The following is a 6410-nucleotide window of genomic DNA, read 5'->3' on the forward strand; positions in this document are numbered from 1 at the left end:
AGGATGATACCTTCTCTGAAGAAAGGCTGATGGCATCTGGGATTTCTCTGTCACATGGGGAGGCACAAGGCTGGAGTCTGCTGGTCCTCTCCTGGGTTTAGCTTCTGGTTTCTGTGGTTTTCTTCAGAATGTCTCTGGGCCTCTGTCTTTGGTTCTCTCTTTTATCTTCTCTCTTTTATGCTTCTCCCAGGGGCAAACTCTGGATTACAGATCTTAACTTCTCTCAGCTCTCTCCAGAATGTCTCTGTCTTTTATCCTCTCCTAAAGGACTCCAGTAAAGACAATTAAGACCCACCTTGAATGGGTGGGGTCACATCTCCATGGAAACAACCTAATCAAAAGGTCCCACCCAACAACAGGTCTGCCCCCACAAGATTGCATTAAAAGAACATGGCCTTTTATGGGGTATGTAACAGATTCAAACCAGGAAAAGGATCATGTTAGAAAATGTGCATAATTGGACCTTGGCCACACTGGTAAAACCAGTAAAATGAATAATTCTTCCTGTCACCAACTATCACATAATAGCATGTCAATTATGAAACAATATACTGTTTCTTTAAACTTTTAACCAGTTTCATGTGGAGGGTGATAAGAAGGAGTGGAGGTTGGAATTTTATGGACATGATCTCTAATTTCCTAGAGGATTCCTAGTTGCCATTAGGTATTTCTCTGAGTATCAAGTTTGTGCTGTGAGGAATACTAGAGTAAGATCTGTGATCCAAGTCCATGGGCACCTGACAGTGAGCTCTTTCTGCTACAGCACCCTGCTTCCTTCATGCTCTTTGGTGCCGTCAATATTTATCTTGCAGAAGGAAGATCTATTATCACTAACTGTTATGCTTATTAATCCTTTAGTGCATTAACACAGATGGAGTGCCAGAACAATAGGGAGAGTCCCCCTTAAAGGTCTTCTGTCTACATATGTGGCATTGCTTCCAGTTCTGGTCACACTGAGGGCCTTCAGGGGACAGCAAACAATATGGTAAAGATGCCTGGACACCAGGTGCTGCTTGTAGAATGTACTACAGTCTTGGAGTTGATGTCAGGTGATCTTCATTTTCTTAACATGCTGTTAACTAGACCTATGTGTGAACTTACTCAATGTTTTCCTAAGAACAAAATAAAATGCCAATAACTAGACATTATGAGGAGATGGTACTAGAAGCCAGATTTTCATATCCATGAATGCAGAGAATGTGTCTGGTTTGCTTTCTGCTTTATCACCATCTCCTTGCATGAAGAAACATAATTGTTTGATAAATATTTGTTATTTTAATTGCTGGATATTTGCCAGGGATATTATGGAGTTTTTAAGAACCAACTCTGACATTCTATGCATTGATTCAAATTTGGCAAATACTTAAAGCATTCCATTGGGAACGTTTAAATTCAGAATTTTTAGTATAAAATTCTGAGAACATTGACTTCATACATGAATGTTTTTTGTCATAAATTGCTATTGTGAAATTGTGCTTGACTTTCAAAACAGAAATATAAAAGGGGACATGTATGTTAATATTAAGGAGCATAGTTTTCTTGAGTATAGATTTCATCATATAAAATTTCTTTGATTATTTTTTACAGCAAGTCACTATCAAATTGAAACCGACAAGTCATTGAAATTTCACAAAGTTACAGAATTTTCGAGTTGCTTGGAACATTTCACGTAAATGTGGCCAGATGTTACTCACAGGTATTCTGTGAGCACATCCTGTGGTTCACTCTGAAAAATGGATTCTGTGGCTGTATAAATTAGGTGAAGGTATGTGTCACATCCCAATCATGCAACATTTCCTAAAAAGTTGTGAGTGATTAAAATTCCTGTAGTTATTCTGAGAAAATTATTTTTTATTTAAGCATCAAACTATGTCCAGCTAATATTTCATAATTCAAGGTATACATTGTTGGAACAAACAAAACACAACTCTGAGTTGCTCAAGCAAAAAATAATTTTTTGGATCTCACTAAGCACAGGAAATGTTGAACGACCACGCGTCAAGAGGAGCACAGATGCTCTTCGGGAAACTTGGGACGAGCCGAGAAATGCTGAAAATCCAGCCTCTTTATCTGTGGTTGAGGAAACTGACCCAGACAAATTGTGACTTACCTAAGGTCAGTCAACTAATAGTAGTAGAGCTGTAGATATTGATAAAATTTTAAGAATCAAATAAATGAAGTTTTAATAGTAAGAAATGTAAAAATGTGTCTATACAAATCCCTTTGAGAATTTTTAAAATCAGTTTAAACAGCGTCTGTAGTTTTAGGTAATTATTATTTCAAAACATTATCAACCATGAAGTGGTTTAATTTTATTTTCCACATTACAATGGTGAAGAACTTTATGAAGCAAGGGAGGTAGTGACTTTTCAAAATCACCAAAAAGGTCAGTAAGAGGAATTCAGCATGGAAGAGTTAGAAGTCAGCTGGCATCATGGAGTCTCAAGCCAAACCAAGATGTTGAAGCTGATATTCTATGAAGCTGCTATTCTCTAACATTTGTGGATACTGATCCCATAAAAGTAATCTGAGTCACCTTCTACCTTGTAAGTTATCTTGTACCTGCTATCAAGAGCTGGGCATACTTCCGTATAGAGAACCAACACTGGATACTCAGAATGCACTGAGTAGTCTCACACAAACAACAGAAATAAAGGATCTAATCTTCTATTGTTCTTGAGGTAGTACCAGCCCTACATAATACAGATAATACAACTGTTTATGTGGTATGCTTTGAAATCATCAAAGAGAAGACAGAAGGAATATTACATTATCCAGGACAACTCAGGAGGATACAGGCTGAGTAAGCTATATCAATGATAATTTGGTACAGCTATGATCAGCAGCCAAATAAAGTTGTATTAAAGCTTCTAACAGGAAAGCAATTTATTATCCAGAGAACAAAGGTGGATAGTGAAGATAAAAGTAGAGAGGGAGATCTGGAAGACCCCATGTGTAGGGTCATCAGATGCTCTAGTTTTCAAAAACAGTCCTAATTTACACTTGTTCTCCAGCATAATTATTAGCAATGCCAACAATGTCCCATTTACTCTCAAAGTCTCCTAATTTTAATGATAAATTTCATGGACCAGGTTGATGGAAAATTATGAACTAAATTTGGGATAGGCTTCAACTGATCTGGAGTTCCCTTGTACGTTAAAAATTTTAGTACTTGTGGGAACAGTGCAGTATTTTTGAAGAAGCCGGAGGGATGAAAGAAAGGTTGGAACACAGGAAGTGGTCTTTAATATGTACATAGTCTTTTATCAATAAAGAAAAAGAAGCAAATAAACACAAACCTTCTCTTGCTTGTGTCCAAGATCAAAACATAAAATCCACTTGGAAGCAAGACTTTCTGGGCCACTGTTGAAACTGGTTACTTTCTTCCCTGATAATGTAAGAGTATTGAATACCTAACTGGAATTCGTTGTGGCATTATGATCCGATGTGCTTTGAAATAGAGTCAGTCTAAGAGAAAGATTGACATCTAATTCTCCTCTCTGCTACTTTCAGGTCAGAATACTCAGTATTGAGAAAGGAAGATAAGGAGAGGAAATGCCTTCCTGCTTATTTTAACTCAGCTGGCCTCTCAAATGGCTCTGGCCATATGTGACAATTCTTCACTCTTGTGTCTACTGTTGAGCTTTTCCTGCAGAAGTTCATTGCCTTTGACTCCATCAAACAGCTCTTCTTGAGCCTTATTCTGATGAAGGCTAGTAACAGGGAGAATACACTTGAGCACTTATCACCGGCTGCCACTCTGGTCCTGGAAAGACTAGACTCCAAGATGGAAACAAGAGACTGGAATCCGACCATGAGTATCTGCTCCAGTCAGGTTTCTCTCGAGGGTGGGATCTGGGCCTTATTTGAACACCTGAGACCCTGCTCTTGATCTCTGTGTTTTAGTGGTTTAGGCAATTATTTTCATTGTCAGATATGGGTAAGATAGCAGAACCCAGAAAAATCCACAACAGTGGTTATATGAGATCTTGATCTCTAACTGTTATTTAAAATTCAGAAACTATAGAACATTCCTAACAAGTCTTCCAAGTATGCCCCTTAGAGTGACACTTCTTTAAAATGATCCACGTGTCCTAGAATTATCTAGTTAACTCATACATGTAGGTGACATTTCTACAGAGACAAAGACAGGCCAAATGTTGAGTTTTGGATGAAACACACTGATGAGCAAAGCCAGAAGGAGAATATTTCATATTGATGCATTTAACCTATAACTATAAAATTACATTTTACATATATTTATTAGGCACTGGGGTTGGATTCAGTGACTGTGCTGCGGGCTATATATCACCACACACTCTCCTTTCCATTTTCCTTCACCTTTTACTAGGGCTTTATTTGAGTGAGCGACCCTCAAAGATGAAAAGATTCCAGATTCAAAAGTGCTAGTTTGTGTGAAATATGGATTACAGAGAGACCAGCTCTCCCTGGGCCATATGTCAGGCACAATTCTCATAGTTTTATGGCTCAACATTGAGGATATATTTGAAGTAGTTTATTCAAAGTGTTTCCTAACAGCTCTCTCTAACACCTGCCCAGGTGGTTAACAAAGCTGTACAAACAGATCAAAGCTGTGGTTATCGCCCCTGTTCTTTATACAATAAATGTGTCAGGTATCTGTCTGGTATTTGATATAAAAAGGAAATCTGCAACAGTCACATCCAGCGATATATACTACCAACATTTGGGGCTGCTAACACTTTTGCCTGTTACGTCAAGGCATCTGAAAGTTTAAAGCTTGGCAAAGTAATGTTTTTCTTTTTCTTCTATAATCCCATGGTAAACATTAAGCAGACAGCATTTCTGCTTTGAGCATTAAAAAAAAAAAAAGTCTGAATTTGAAAGGCCTGCAAGTACACTTTGGGGATTTTGGAAAGTGTCGTTTGGCTGGGATCTGGGAAGAGAGGCTGCCATTCTGTCGATGGGCAAGGAGGGAAGCCGCGTGGCCTGATTCATAACTTTGCAACTCCTGCAAATACCAGCTGATGAATATTTATGTTATCCCTGGCTTAGAACTGAAAGACAAACAGGGGGAAAAAAAAAACGAAAGTTGGGAAAGGTCGTCTGAATTCTGGGGGATTTTTTTTACCAACACTTTCCATGCGTGAGCAGTAGCCCTGAATGAAGTCATTCTGTGCAGGGACCCTACCCAGGAAAACAGTCTGTTCATTAGAGCCCTGTACTTTGTTTGAACCTTGTACAGTCATGAGGTCCTGAAAGGGAAACCTTTTCCTTAAATCTAACACACAGGATATAGAGCTACCTTATTATTATTATTATTATTTTGGTAACTAATTGCAAATTGCTCCTCAACATATAGCAACTTCAATGGTTCAAAGAGAGAGCAAGTCAGTGAAGGAGAGCTTTTTAAAAACATTAAAAGAAGAAGAAGAAGAAAAAAAAGAACAGTTCCATACAAGGCTACTATTTTATTGGGTTACAGTTTCAGAAAAAAAAATTTAAGTATATATAAATAAATAATTACATAGTAATTATATTACTGTACTAAATATCATAGTAAAGCAAATTTTTTTTTAATGTACTGGAGATTGTAGTTTTATTTCAGGAAAAATACCACTTAAGTCTCACTGTAGAAGAAATAATCAAATCTTGATCACCTGGAGTTTATTATTTGAATTTCTTCTCCCTCCTTTAGCTATTTCTTTGCTCTTTAGTGCCACCTTCACCCTCTGCTGCCACCTCTGTCATCTTTACCAAATTGATCTGAGGCTATAGACAAAAAAACAAATAAATGAAACTCACAAGGACAAAAGAATATTTCCACCTGACGATACTTCTATTATCAGTTTGTTTCAGGTGAGGACGTACAAAAATTTGGCTAAAATTTTGCCTTGTGGATTTCAATAATAGAGACATCCTGTGATATTTCTAACCCTCATGGAGAGGCAGGTGTCTTCAGGGAGATGCCCTAAAGCATTTCACTGTGATGAGAATTGGGTGCAAGTGGTTTATGAAGGATGTTCTGGGGGAAACCAGATACAGAAGGAAAGATGCCAAGCATGGGAAATCCCAGACTCAACTTGATCCTGCAAGGAGCTCTGGAGCAAAATGGAACCCCAGAATTTCTCCCAAATTGAGACTAGAAAGCTGGGCTTTCATGCTCCTGCAACCATCAGACATTGGCTAAAGGCTGCCCACTAGTGGTAGTCGGGGAGCCCACAGAGTGATCCACCATCCAAGTTTTCTGAGACTGTCCTAGATTAAGCATTGGAAATCTCCCATCCTGGGAAACCCTTTAGCTCCAGGCAAATGGGGGTGGTAGGTCACCCTGGAAGGCCATAAATTCTCTGGCACTTCTGGCTATCTGTGCAGCAAAGTGGCTCCAGGAACCTAAGATCAGCCTTCAGAAGTCACATGTACTGAACATA

At 38.4% G+C, this 6410-nt stretch overlaps 1 long non-coding RNA gene across 1 annotated transcript; it reads left to right on the forward strand.

The window, feature by feature from the left end:
• Positions 1–1625: 1625 nt before the first annotated feature.
• On the forward strand, positions 1626–5446 carry LOC119515832. The gene is made up of 3 exons (XR_005213156.1): positions 1626–1765; positions 1973–2115; positions 3514–5446. It is a non-coding gene; the product is annotated as an uncharacterized LOC119515832 (long non-coding RNA).
• The last annotated feature ends 964 nt before the right edge of the window (positions 5447–6410 follow it).

The sequence above is a fragment of the Choloepus didactylus genome, chromosome 19 (genome assembly GCF_015220235.1).
Source record: "Choloepus didactylus isolate mChoDid1 chromosome 19, mChoDid1.pri, whole genome shotgun sequence".
Taxonomy (NCBI): domain Eukaryota; kingdom Metazoa; phylum Chordata; class Mammalia; order Pilosa; family Megalonychidae; genus Choloepus; species Choloepus didactylus.